We start from the raw sequence: 14,696 nt of genomic DNA, 5'->3' as shown, positions 1-14,696 counted from the left end.
TCTCATCTCTCGATCTTGCCTTGGTAATTACACTATGTCCATTCTCTAAAATCTCCAATATCCTATCCCAGTTTGAGAACGGTGTTTTACTTATCTTACCCTTGGCAACATCCTCTTTTTTACCGCGTGTAAGCTTGTGCGCAACTTCATTATTTGTTGTACTCATACCACTGGCTCTTCTATGCCTTTATCTTTTCCCTTATACCCTTCACTGTTATCGCCTTTGACCTTTGGTGATATTGACATCTTCTACCTAAAGGCTTACCTTGAACTTGTCCTTTAAAAGCCACCCCTTTCTTTCAACACAATTTGGGAGCTGCGAGTTACCTATCTCTCCCTTGATTTCTTTTCACTACTTGTCGTCTTACAAGTGTTGTCTTAATTCCATCATTTGTTGTGGTTTTATTTGCTATCACCATCACCTTGTCATCCATCGATCTTGCCTTGATACTCATCTTTATTCATACTCAAAAAAATCTCTCGTCTTCCACCTCAAATTGAGAGTGACAGTTTACCTATCTAGCCCTTGGACGTACCCTCTTCTTTTTTCACTTGCATGTCATGTCTTAACTCCACCCTTCGTGGTATTTATATCCTTGGTTCTTATACCCATTCACCTCCTCTCCTACATCCTTGCCCGTTATCACCTTTAGACCCTCGTGATATCTATTCCCTTGCCTTCTGCTTACATTTAACCTACCCTTTGAAGCCTCCTCTTTTCCATCCCTGTTCGGGGATAATGCCTCATCTATTTCATCGTTGACTGCTCCCCCTTCTTTGGCACCTTGCAAGTTTTGTCTAGAATACATCATTGTTGTGTGTTTGACCGTTATCACCTTAACCCTTGACATCCCTTGATCTTTACCTTGATGCTTATCATGTACCTGCATTTTAAAGCCGCCTCTCCCATTTCATTTCAAGAGTGATGTCTTACCCATCCCGCTCTTATTCGTTCCCTTTTCCTCTATCGCATTGCAAGTCTTATCTTTTGCTCGGTATCACCCTTACCTTCCTAATATCTAGATCTTTCCATGATGCTTATCCTATACCTACCTTTTGAAGTACCATCTTCCCCATCTCGATTTGAGAATGGTGTTTTACCTACCTACCCTTGGTGGCACATTCTCCCTCGTAGATTACAGTCCTTGCTTCAACTCCATCCCTTACTGTACTCGTGTCCCTATCCTACACATCTTGTTCTTCTCTTTGTCCTTCAACAACCTTAGAGAGTAGTTATTCCCTTTTTAAGAAAGACCACCATTTAATTAAAAGGAATGTATAGCAACGAAATGTTTGTTGTTGTATGCTTGTGTTGTTTGTCTTTGTGTTATGACTGATTTGCTTCTTTGTGATGAGTGTTGGTGTGTTGTGGCCCCTGGGTCCGCAATGGCATCCATTTACTAGCTGAGTGCCATAGAGTCAGGTAGATGGGTGCTCTCCCTTTTCTCTTTTAATCCATATAGGCTTGCCTTTTCTATCTATACCCTTGCCTCTTGCACCTGTCCGGTTGGCATCCTCCAACCTCTCCCAATCAGTCAAGATCAGAGTCGGTGGCATCTTCACCAAGTGCGTATCAACGCTCCTGTTAAGGGGGTTAGTCGCTAACCCCAATGAAGACAATGCGATCAACATCAACCGACAAGATCAAAGTGGTGCAGTGAAAGCGTGTGTGGGTCCTAACCCATAGGTCCAAGAGACCCTCAAGAATTGCATCAATCGGTCTCAAGCATCTAAAGGTCAAAGTAACCAGTCTACAAGTTAATCTTGTAGAGAAGTCAACTCAAGAAAGCTGTGAACAACCAATGAACCAACCTTGTTTTCTTGCTAGCTTCTTCTTGAATCTCAGGGGCGAGATTCCTATTAAGGGGGTTAGATCTGTAACACCCTGAATTTGGGGGTATAAAATTTCTTTTCTAATATCCACCAAATTCATGTGTTACACTCTATTTTCCTTATTTTTTCTTTTCTTTTTCCTAAATAGTGGGGAGTTATTTTGTTTTATATATTTATAAGTCTAGTAAAATGAAACCCTAATAGAGTTTTGATTATTGTATCATGCTGGAGCACCTTTTTTGTGATGATTGTGTTTTGTTGTGCATTCATCTAAATTCATAAGGCATGGTATATTTTGAATTCAAAACTAAAACAGAATTTAAAATAGAAAGGGAAGAAAATAAATAGACAAAGAAAAGAAAATAGGAAAGAAAAAAGGAAAAAAGCCCACCCTAGCTCCCACCCGTGGCAGCCTGCGCGCGCGGCCCACCTCCTCAGCCCACGTAGCGCCACCTCCCCACAGCCCAGCTCTCGCGTGGCCCACCTAGTCCCCCTTCCCGCGCGGCCCAGTGCTCCCCGGCCCAGCCGCAGCCTGCTCGGCCCACTCCCGCGCCACTGCGCGTATGCCCAGCCGCCTACATGCGCTTGACCAGGCCGCCGCCGCCACCGCTATATCACCGGGCCCACCCGTCATCTCTCCCAAACCGCCCCTCCGCCAACCACGTGCACGTCGCGGACAAGGCATCCCCCTCCATGTCTAGCCATTTTGAAGCCCCATACTCTACTCTCTTCTTCCCAGGCTCGTGGACGGTGCCCTCGCTCAACCGCCGACCGACGCCATGTTGCAATCACCTTGGGCCCTGATCCTCGCCGGAACCGCCCTTCGTCATGACGCCGTCATGGTGAGCTTGCGTCTTCCTTTCCCATTTCTTCTCCCTCCTTCGTCTAGGCGTTCGTTTGATTCCTATCCGCAACCATACGCTCGAGTGTGTTTCCCTAGACGAGATGGCCAGGTCAGCGAGGGCCTGAGCCCCCTCCCCTCGCGCCCATCTCCGCTAGAACCCCCCCAAAAGCATGCTCCTCTCGCCCGTTCTCGCCAAGCTCCATCGTCCTGGTGTCGCCTGCCAGCCGCGGATGAGGCTCGCCCCATGGTGCGGCGCGTCTGCCCCGGTGTGCTCTCCTGCCGGTACAGCCAACGGCCCCCGCCCAGCGCGATGTGCGCATATGCGCGCTCCCCACTACACTGCGCGCAGATGCCCGCCCGCCGCGCCGTTTCCCTCGGCCCTGCCCGCCTCATTCCCGTCGTACTCGTCCTGCCAAAGCATTGTCATCCCCGCCGAGCTTGTTGTCGCGCTGGCCTTGCCATCGTCGAGTCATCCCTATGCTGAGCCACATCGACGTCGTGCACTCGCCGCACGGAGCTCGCCATCGCCATTGGCTGAGCACTCGTCCTCGCTGTGCGACGTCTCATGGTGAGCATGGAGGCTCGTCTACCCCTCATGCTAGTCTACCCCTAGACAATGTCGTGTACCCCCCCCCCCCTCCCCTCTCTTGCGTATGCATAGCCCCGCAGTTGCGTTGTCACATGTCGTCTTCGCGCGTTGCGCTCATCGTTTTGTGCGTCGCGCGCTTCGCTGCACAACACCAATTCGCTTCACCTAGTATCGCTCGTGTTAATTAGACCATGCATTTAACAATGATTGTTCACATAACAAAATAGTCGGAATTAAATAATTAATTTGTGGTTTAGTTGTCGGTTATTAAAATAGAAATTCAATTGAATTTAATTTATAATTCTACTTACGCGTGTGTAAGTACTCGTTATCACGATTATGCCAACATAACTGTTGTATTCAGTATTTGGTTAATATAAAACGATACAATTTAATAATATTCGAATATTGCGTCGTTATGATTCGTGAATTGTTATTTATTCAATAAATCGTGTGTCATAAATCCATTTCGACTAATTTTAGTCGCGTTAACTTCATAACCTTGTCGCCTGTGTAATAATAACATTATTTCATCATGATACACGCCTTAGCTAATTAATCGATTATTTATTTATCCGACAATTATTAAAAGTAGCAATCTAATCAAACTAATTTATGGTTTGATTCACTTTATAAGTACTTGTTAATACAATTACGCTTGCTCGAATGTTTTTGAATTAATACTTGTTATAATAAAACATGTCGCAGTGGTCGTCATCTCTTGTCGACCGCGTGGATCTCGCGCGCTGTTTGCGCGTCGCAATTGTTTGTTCGTGCGTTCGCGCCGCGTGTCTGGTATGCGCGTTGTCGCGTGCTGTTCGCGCGCATCGTCGCACGTCATTTGCTTGTGGTCACACGTGGTCGTGCGCTCTTTCCGTGTGCTCCTTCGCACGTGGCGCGCGCTGTTCCCACGTGTGGTGTTCGTTGTTGTTGTGTCGCAGGTTTTAGTTGAACAATTAATTATTAGTGTATTCAAGGGTTAATAAAAATAACAATTTATTTAGAACGAGTCTAGAGTTTTAACTTGTGCTTTTATAAAAAAATGTTAATTAACTTGATTAATACCAGCTTAAAAATCTTTAATCAATCATTTGTTTGTTGTGGTTCGCGCACGACATCGTTTGCACATCATCGTGTTGTTCACGTGCGTAGTCGCGTTGACTCACGTGTGTCGCGCATTGTCGTGCGCATTGTCTCGCGCGAGTGTCGTGTGTGCCATTCGCATGTGTCGTGGCGCGCTGTTCGCGTATGTCGTGCGACGTCTGCGCGTGATAATAAATTATTTTTGTTTATAAACACTCATATTATAACGTTAATTCGTCAGGTCATATATGTTAGATAATTAACTTATGGGTGGCTCGACTAGTATTTATTAGATTAATATTCTAATTGGATTAAATGTGTAATGTTCAACTTGGGCTTTTATAATAAACGTGATCATGACTAATATTAACTTAACTACTCTCTATTTATTTAACATTTGTCTAGTATAAGCGCGTTCTCTATTTAGTATTTTCTCGCCTATCGCGCATGTTGTTCCGCACGTGGTCGCGTGCTGATTCGCACGATATTCACGCTGGTCGCACGCACTGTTTCAGGCGTCGTCCGCGCGCTAAATCGTGTGTGGTCGTGCATGTCCGCGCGTCGTTCTGCACGCTCTTGTGTTGTTTCATGTGTCGTAAATTCGCATCTCCTATACTCTCTCGCTTTAATTAAATTACTAGTTTAACTGACAGCTGCTAGTGTAACAGGTTAAGCGAAACTAAATATTAGATATAATTTATATTTGATAATGTCGAATTAAATGCTATAGTTAATATTTGTTTAGCGTAAACATTATAACTTCTTGAACGTAGCTTCGACCGTCGCGTTTCTTATCCTCGCGTAACTGTAGAAAAGCTCTCTAGTTTATATTGCTCGCTTTTATAATGTTTTATCTTGTATGATGTACTGTTCTTATTTACATATATATGTTTGTTTGCTTGTGCCTGTTCGTCTTCGCTTCGCATTGCGATTAGATCGAGATTTTCGTTTCTGAGCTTCGAGGAATCGACGGTCAAGCGTTAGCGACCAAGTGATCGAGTTCTTCAAGTTCTACAAAGTTGAAGACCCTGAGCATATGTTTGGTGAAGGCATGTGTCCTCTGTCCCATTATGTCCTATCTACTTATAATTCATTGTCCCGCATTACATAATTTAAACATAAGGATTGACTAGCTTTCTATTTACTTATCCTTGTTTACCTTTTGGGTTATCATGGTTAGCTTTACGCTATTGCTTTAACTTAATCAATGAACATGATGTGAATATTATGATACGATGATGTTATTCTGACGATGTTCCTGTGATACTTTAGGGGACTCAGGCTGTTTCCTAAGTACCTCTCCGTAAGGACTTGTTTAGGGAGTTACAACTCGGGATAACAGTGCAACCATGAGAGTGGAATGGGACGCCCTTAGCTGATTAATTAGAGGAACCAGAGGAGTAGTTGGCTTCGCCGTAGGGCCGTCAATGGGGTCCGAGCAACGTACTTGCTCTGCTGAGGCTGGTTGCAGAGGTTCTTGATTTAGTTTTGTTAGTCACCCTTCCTTTGGGGAGATGTATTGTGTTTATCAAACTGGAGAAACCTAACGGGCGGCTATGACCTCTGGGAAATCTTTGTAAAGGCTACGTAGTGAGACCCTGCTAGGTCAACTTGGTAGTGATCAATGGGGATTAGCTCTCCCCGGACAGAAAGGGAATCACAGCTTCTGGGTAAAGTGTGCGACCTCTGCAGAGGGTTAGAAACTGATATATCAACCGTGCTCATGGTTATGAGCGGCCTTGGGATCCACTTTGATTAGAAATGCAGATGATCTGAGATACAGATGGTTCGAGATACAATGATTATATTGATGGTTTTGGTTCGATGATGATAATGATGTTTCCTCGATGAGGAAATGGTTCACGTGTTGGTTATTAGATAAAACTTGGCTTCCACTAATAATAAATACCTGACCAACTAAAAGCAATTGCTTGAGCTTAACCCCACATAAAGCTAGTCCACTTCAGCCAAACGGGACATTTGCTGAGTACGTTGATGTGTACTCACCCTTGCTTTCACAAATCACCAGGTTGCCTTTGGTGCAATCTATGCTCAGGTAAAGAAGAAGGCATCGAGGCGGATCTCCAGGAGTTCCAGGACTTCGACGAGTTCGTGGTTTAGGCTAGCGACCTCCCCCAGTCATCTGCATGTGGTGGGTTGTTTACGTTGGCTACGTTTCTATTATGTGCACTTTGATTTATATTATGTAAATGACTCTTGTCTTTAATATTATTACTTACTCTTTGATGTTATACGAAACATTGTGCTATGATGAGTCATTTATGTAATCGCTGTGTACGTGAATTTCTGATCCTGGCACGTACATGGTTCGCATTCGGTTTACCTTCCAAAACCGGGTGTGACACTCTATGTCAGGGAAAAGAACCCTGGGGCCCACTAGTCAGCAGGAGAGTAAGGGAATCGTCTACCCTGGAAGCACGCACCCTTGGATAAACCTTGAGGCACCGAGCTTAGGGTCAGGCGATGTGGAGTCAGAGAAGGGGCTGGGCGAACCGAGAGGAAGCCACTCGAGTGGATTCATTGCCTGGCCCATGACCGACCACATAAACTACGCATGGAACCAAGCCACAGTATGAGAGTCAGTCCTCCTTCCACTCATGACCTATGAGCCCTCATCCTACGCCCCACTCATGACCTATTAAATCTAGGCTTGAGTGTGCTGGCCATCAATGGGACTCATAATATTATGAGCCACCCCGAGTCCCATGCTACGGAGGACATGGGTCGATGTCGCATAGAGGTAGTAATGATGGCGCTAGGGGTCCACGCTGCCCATACCACCTGCCATAAAGGATGCAGCTAGAGAAGCCCAAGCTACCATGGCACAAGCCGACAAGCACATTTACTGCGTAGAACACCTTGTTTACGATGGCTCGATAGCTCCTTCTAAGAGGAGCCAGTAACCGACCTCCACTGTAGTCAATAAGAAGGATTCAGGAGGTGGAGATGGGTAGACACAGACACACAGAGGAACTACCAGACTAGAAGACTAGGTGGACCACAGAGGTCGAAGCCGAGGAGCGAGACACCATGATGTCAAAGGCATAGAAGAGAGCTATAGTCCTTAGGTATAGCCATGCATAAGAAACTTGGGAGCTCTTCCTCCCTGTCTCACCTGCTTGTAACCCCTACTACGAGCATTGAGCAACAATGGTGCCAGTTTACCTTAGTAAAAGTAGCCTAGAGGGGGTGAATAGGCTAACCTGAAAATTTTCACCACAAACTTCGAAATATTATTAAATCTACAGTTCAATTGGTGCAGGCCAGTTCAACTGCTACACGAACAAGTTGAACTACTCTGAACCAGTCCAACTGTTGAAGTAAATCTAGACTATGAACTATGCGAAAAATATAGTGTGAACCTCTTATAGAGGAAAATGCAACTAATAGGCAAAGTGTGGATGGTAAAGACACGAGAGTTATTTCACCACAAGATCCACACAACGAGTAAACCTATATGTCTATCTTGCTAAATAAGATCTCAATCACAGAACGAGCAAGAACACAAGACACAAGATTTATCCCGAGGTTCAGCCACACCACAAAGATGTCCTACTCCCCGTTAAGGAGCCCACAAAGGGTCAGGTCTTTTTCAACCCTAATCCTCCACAACCCGACCACCAAGGTCAAGGGATTCCTTATCTCAAACGTTGCTCACAAGAGTGAGGATTACAAACTCCTTGGGATCATCCACAAATTTAGAGACTCCCAAGCAACCTCAAACCGTATTGAAACCTAGGGTTTCAAGAACACCAAAAACGCACAAGAGGTGTTTGCAACAAGCTCAAGAGATTAGAATGAGATGGGAGAGGAAAACCAGATCCGTGAGCAAAAGCACAAACCTTACACCAAAGGGCTTCTTCAACTGAGTTGAATCTAGAGCAAGTTTTGGTTGAGAGAGGGAGAGAAGTGTGCCTTTGTCTCAAGTTAGTTGAGCAATGAATGTGGGAGTGACCAGCAGCATTAAAGAGAGGGGTGTGGGGTCCTATTTATAGTCATGGCTCAAAACTAGCGGTTTGACCAGAATTCCCGACCCCAAACCGGTTGAACCGCCCTAGGGGCAGTTGAACCGCCCATGGCAAACCTGGCCGTCTGTCTACCAGTTTGATTGGCAGACTGCGGCACAGTCTGGTCAAGTTGACCAAAACCGGTTGAATCGCCCCTGACAGCTCTATCAACCTGTCTACCAGTCTGACTGGCAGACTGCTGGACAGTGGTCAGAGGGGTCAGGGACTAGTTGAACCACCACTTGGAGACCAGTTCAACTAGTCTTGACCAGAGAGTTCAGGAGAGAAAACCCCAGTTCCACTGGCCCGGAGGCAAGTTCAACTGATGTATGGTCAAAGAGGTTCACAGTTCAAGTTGAAGTTCAACTGTAGTTGAGAAAGCTCAATTGTAGCTGAAAAAGCTCAACTGCAGTTGAAGAAGTTCAAAGCTGAAAAAGCTCAACTGCAAATGAAGAAGCTCAACTCAGCTGAAGTTTAACTCAGCCAAAAAAGCTCAACTGCAGCTAAAGAAGTTCACCTGCTTTTCAACAAGAACACTCAGTTTCTCAAACCTAACAACAGTCACACATAGAGCATTCAAGAGATTTTGGTTTTCAAAAATAGCTTTTGAATTTGGAGGCTTGAGCTATAGCAAACACTATTACCTGTGCGAATACTACTAAGGAAGAATTAGATCCTGCGACTTAAGATATACATAAAATTTTATACGTCCGTCGCATGGAATCTTTTCAAGGGTACCACATATGTGTTTTCTTTTGTCCTTGAAACTTCCTATTTGATTTCTCAACAGTGGTTGTGACTCCTTTACTTCCTGTACATTCTAAGCATATACTAGGAGCAAACTTGTTTGTACCCTTATTTGTTTTGTCATTAAATCACCAAAACCCTAAATTAGGGGTTGATTGCACTTACAATCTCCCCTTTTGGTGATTGATGCCAAAACATAGATGGCTCCCCCTAAATGTGTGCATAAATTTTTTAAACAATTTGGAACAGTAAAATTCTTTTGAACAATTGTATATAGATGGCTCCCCCTAAATGTGTGCATAAATTTTTGAATTAAGTGTGTTGACTTAATATGTCAAGCCAGCAGCACATTTAGAGTTGTGACCAAGTCCATACTAAATACAATTATCTGAGGGGTGCAAGAGTGTCATAAAAGAAATTGTGATGCAGATGACTACTTCTAAACACTCATCATCTATATCACACAACAAACATAAATATCACATAAACAGATGAGAGTGAAGAAAAATGATGATGACCGGATGACCATAATATCACAATAGTTAACATAACAAATGTTTTTATTACAACCATGATACAAAAGAAAGAGAATACAAGCCACAACAGTGACCAAAATAAAAATAGAAAAGCAAACAACCTAGCTATCCTCAGATTTTCTCCCCCTTTTTGGCAGCAAGTACCAAAAAGAGAGAGAGCACAATACTCAATAATCCCCCGAAGGAGGAGGATATGGAGGAGGGTAGGAAGGGTACTCCGAGAAGAAAGCACGCATCATATCTTCCCCGAATGATGATTCCTGCGGGGGCTCATCTCCAGAAGGAAAACCTGATGAAGATGAAGGACCCTGGTATGGAGGAGGAGGATGGTGATAGTAACCAGAGCCGGAAGGCCTGGGATCACTAGGAATTGGTCCCGGACCTGGATAGGGAGGAGGATGAAAGTGGCCAGAGCCGGACGCCCTGGGTTCACCGGGAATGGGTCCCTAACCCGGGTAGGGAGGAGTAGCCGATGTATAGGAGTCATCAAACTCCTTGGCCTCATCCTCAGGGGTAACAAATGGCACATCATACTCTTGTTGGTGCCACTCATTAAGGTTCTCAGGGTAGGCAGGGGTTGAAGGCAGAGGAGAGTGCGGAGGCAAGGGATGACCCATGGAGGCAGCGTAATGATGAAAGTCCTCATGCAGCACCTTAGTCGGGCACCTATGCACAGACTCCTCGATTGCCAGGCTGTGGCACATGGCGAAGACGCCAGCGATGCCCTTTGCCAGACGCATAAACAGGCCCCGACGCTGACCGTGCCCTCGACCTGACCTCTACCTCTCCCGCTGCGGTCCATTGGACGCGAAGCAGCGGCGGTGCGAGAGGAGGTCTCGTGATGAGGAGACTGAGGAGATGGTTCATCAGAAGAAGTAGGGCCTCCAGACCCTATGGGAGCCCGCTTGGAACGTGTAGCTGGGTTGATGGAGTCAACCCAGTACGACACGTAGCGGGAGTGTTTGGCAGGCTTCTCGAAACGAGTCTCGGTGACTACTTTGATCATCTTCATGATAAAGGGTGCATTGAGACACCCCTTGAGTGGAGACCAGGAATCACAAAGGATCTCTTCACAGATCATGTCAAACACATTGATGCGGGCAAGGCTGTTGGGAGCAAGGAGAAGAAGGAGAATTCGACTCTCCCTTAGGACGTTCATTTGATTCCTGCCCTTAGGAAGAACGATCATCCTAGAGAATGAGTTAAGGTACCTATAGTACCTATGCATGTTTTAGGTCACCCAAAACTCCCTTTCCTTGGAAGTGTGAACAAATTCTTGTTCCTCCCACATAGGCTGCCTAATGTCATGGACTTTTAGGTTGCTTCCTTGAATGTCATCATCAGAGAAGCCCAAGATAAGGGCAAAACGACAATAGCTAACTTTATGCCAGACTCCTTGGATAAAGAAGTACATAACTGGGTAATCATACCCATCAGCTTCTTCATCCACTCTCTTCACCCAGAGAGTGGCATAGAATTGAGCCACAACTTCGTCGTTCTAGGGGTATTCCAAAGTCATTATATTTTTCAACCCCTTTCTCACAGTTACGGAGGGCTGATGTCATGTCAGCATCCCCCATACCCTCATAACCCTCCCAGTCAATGACCCGATGGCGGATAACTGGGTGCTTTTTGGATATGATGACGGAGTTGTAAAAATCAGAATGGAAAAGATTCCAGAACCGTGGGTCCTAGACACCAGGGTGTCTAGGGGTAAGAGTGGGGTTAGTGAACCTTATTTTCTAAAGGAAGTCTGCTCCCTTTGAAGAGAAGTCAGGTAGAGGTTCACGAGGGCCCCAGGACACGGTCGCCAGATGCACAGAGACCGGTGATGAAAGGAGCATCGGATGGAGGAGGGTCGACCTCATCATCAAAGGCTCCATCTTCCTCTTGGCAGGGGAAGTACCCTGCCGAGGAGCTGCTGCGGCGAGAGCGGGAGGAACCAACCTTTTGTCGTCCCCCGCGAGAGGGTTGAGAGGGCATGGAAGATCCCTCAACCCGACCAGAGCCTCGGCCCCTCTTAGAGAGGGAACGACGAGGCGGAGGAGAGGGAATCAGAGATTCCTCCTGAATCTCATCAGAATTGCTGCTGAACTCCACCACAGATAGGTTCCTATGACGCACCATCTTGATCTAGAGATCCACCGGAAAGATACGCACCAAGCTTCGGAGGATGAATGAGAACTTTTGAGGAAGGATTTCTCAAAAATTTGAACAAAATCTAACGGTCGGATTTTAGCAAATCTAGGCTTGAAATATGTGGGGAGTAAGAAACTTTTGGAGCTCAAGTGGCTGAAGGAGTGGCTCAAGGCTTAGAAGTGATGAGAGGAGAGTAGATAAGGGGCTTTAAATAGAATTCGGACCAGGCGAGTCGAAACTGGTTCAACCGGTATAGAGACCGGTTCAACCGATGCCTATCAGAAAAAGAAAAGCTGAAAAAATGACAGATTCTAACAAAAGGGAAAGGAATCATGCCAAAAGCAAAAGTTGCTCTAACAAAAGATAAAGGCTTTGACACACTGCGCAGTCAGAACGGTCAAATTGACCGTTTGACCGACTGCCAGCTAGGCAGGACCGGTTCAACCGATATGAGGGGGCCGGTTCAATCGGTCTGCGCCAGAAAAAGCGGATCTGACGCGTCATGCGCAGACTAACGCTGCAGACTGCTAGCGCAGTCTGACATCACAGTCTGTCTGCGCGCTAGATGGTTAGAAAGGTCAGATTGACCACTGACAGTGGACCGGCTAGGGACTGGTTCAACCGACCAGAAAACCGATTCAATCGGTATGAACCATGGAGGTTCCTAGGGAGAACCAATTGAGCTGAAGGTAAGCTTTGAAGTTCAGTTGGTCTCCCCAGTTGAACTTGGATGTTTAGCTGGTTGTCACAATTGAAATTGGAATAAGTTGAGAATTTTTATATGGCTTATTTATGCCATTCTCAACCCAAAATACACATATTAGATTGAAAAGCATAATTTTTGAAAATCTTTAAAATTTATTTCACTATTCAAAAATTCAAACAATTTGTGTGTCAGCTTTCAAGTTAAGTAACGAGAATCCAAAATATTTAGTTCACTCCTAAGAAAGCAAAACTTAGTCTCATCGAGGGGTTTTGTGAAGATATCGACTAGTTGATTTTCTGTGTTTACATGTGATAATTCGATATCTCCTTTTGCTTCGTGGTCCCTTAGAAAATGGTGTCTAATATCTATATGTTTGGTTCTGGAGTGTTGCACGGGATTGTTGGCTAGTTTGATTGTGCTCTCATTATCACACAGTAATGGAATTCTTTTAAACTCACAGCCAAAATCCCTCAAGGTTTGCTTCATCCATAGCAACTGAGCACAATATGCACCAGTGGTTATGTATTCAGCTTCGGCAGTGGAAACTGTAACACAATTTTGTTTCTTTGAGCTCCATGACACCATGGACCGCCCAAGGAATTGGCAAGTCCCCGAGGTGCTTTTTCGATCTACCTTGCAATCGACATAGTCTGAGTCAGAGTAGCCAAATAAATCAAAAAAGGAGCCTTTAGGATACCAAAGACCTAGGTTTTGGGTGTGAACTAGATATCTCAAGATTCTCTTAATAGCACTAAGTGGCACTCTTTCGGGTGAGCTTGAAAGCGAGCACACATGCACACACTAAAAATAATATCTGGTCTAGATGCACATAAATACAATAGAGATCCTATCATAGATCTATAGAGTTTTTGATCTACTGATTTACCTTCTTCATTTAGGTCGAGATGTCCGTTTGAAGCCATTGGGGTCTTGGCGTGCTTCGCCTTCTCCATGCCAAACTTATTGAGCATGTCTTGTGTATACTTAGTTTGGCATAGAAAAGTTCCTTCCCTGAGTTGTTTTACTTGGAATCTCAGGAAGAACTTTAGCTCGCCCATCATGGACATCTCAAACCTATTAGTCATAACCCTACTAAATTCCTCAAAAAAAATTTCATCACTACTACCAAATATAATGTCATCGACATATATTTGGCACACAAATAATTGATTATCAACTTTGCGAGTAAATAAAGTAGAGTCTACTTTTCCTATCTCAAAACCATTTTTAAGCAAGAAATCTTTAAGACATTCATACCAAGCTCTAGGGACTTGTTTAAGCCCATAGAGCGCTTTGTGGAGGAGGAAGACATGGTTTTGCTTCTTTGGATCTTCAAAGACCGGATGTTGCTCCACATAGACCAACTCTTGTAGTGGCCCATTTAGAAAAGCACTCTTGACGTCCATTTGATACAACTTGAAATCATGATTAGTAGCATAGGAAATTAATATTCTTATTGACTCTAACCTTGCTACTGGTGCATAGGTTTCCCCAAAGTCAAGTCCATCCACTTGAGTGAAATCTTGAGCAACCAATCGTGCCTTATTCCTTGTTACCACACCATTTTCATCTTGCTTGTTGCGAAAGACCCATTTGGTTCCAATGACGTCTTGCTTGGGTCTTTCTACTAAAGACCAGACTTCATCTCTTGTGAAGTTGTTTAGCTAATCTTGCATAGCAATAATCCAGTCTGGATCACTTAGTGCTTCTTCTACCCTAAGTGGTTCAAGAGAGGAAACAAACGAGTAAAATTCACAAAAAATTGCTAAACAATATCGAGTTGTTACCCTTCTCCTGATTGAAAGGGAAATGTGCCCTTGGGCCATTTCTAAGTATTTTGGTGGTTTAGTGTCCAACACAAGTGTCTAAGTGTAAAATGGTGGACAAAGTACAAATCAAGGATAAAGGTATGTTTCTCAGACTTAGTACATTGTTTTAGAGACTAATGTATTGTGTCTAAGTGCTGGAAACAGGAAAAGACCAACTGGAAATGCCTTGGCTCGAGCAGCCAAGACTTTGCTCAGTCTGGAGCACCGGACTGTCCGGTGGTGCACCGGACAGTGTCCGGTGCGCCAGGCTGACTCGAGCAAAGTGGCTGCTCTCGGGACTTCGACGGCGGGGTACGGCTATAATTCACCGGACTGTCCGGTGGACCATTAATAGGCGAACTCGTCGCTCTCGGGAATTCATC

The sequence above is a fragment of the Zea mays genome, chromosome 1 (assembly GCF_902167145.1).
Source record: "Zea mays cultivar B73 chromosome 1, Zm-B73-REFERENCE-NAM-5.0, whole genome shotgun sequence".
Lineage (NCBI taxonomy): Eukaryota > Viridiplantae > Streptophyta > Magnoliopsida > Poales > Poaceae > Zea > Zea mays.
Note: the sequence above shows the minus strand (reverse complement) of the source record.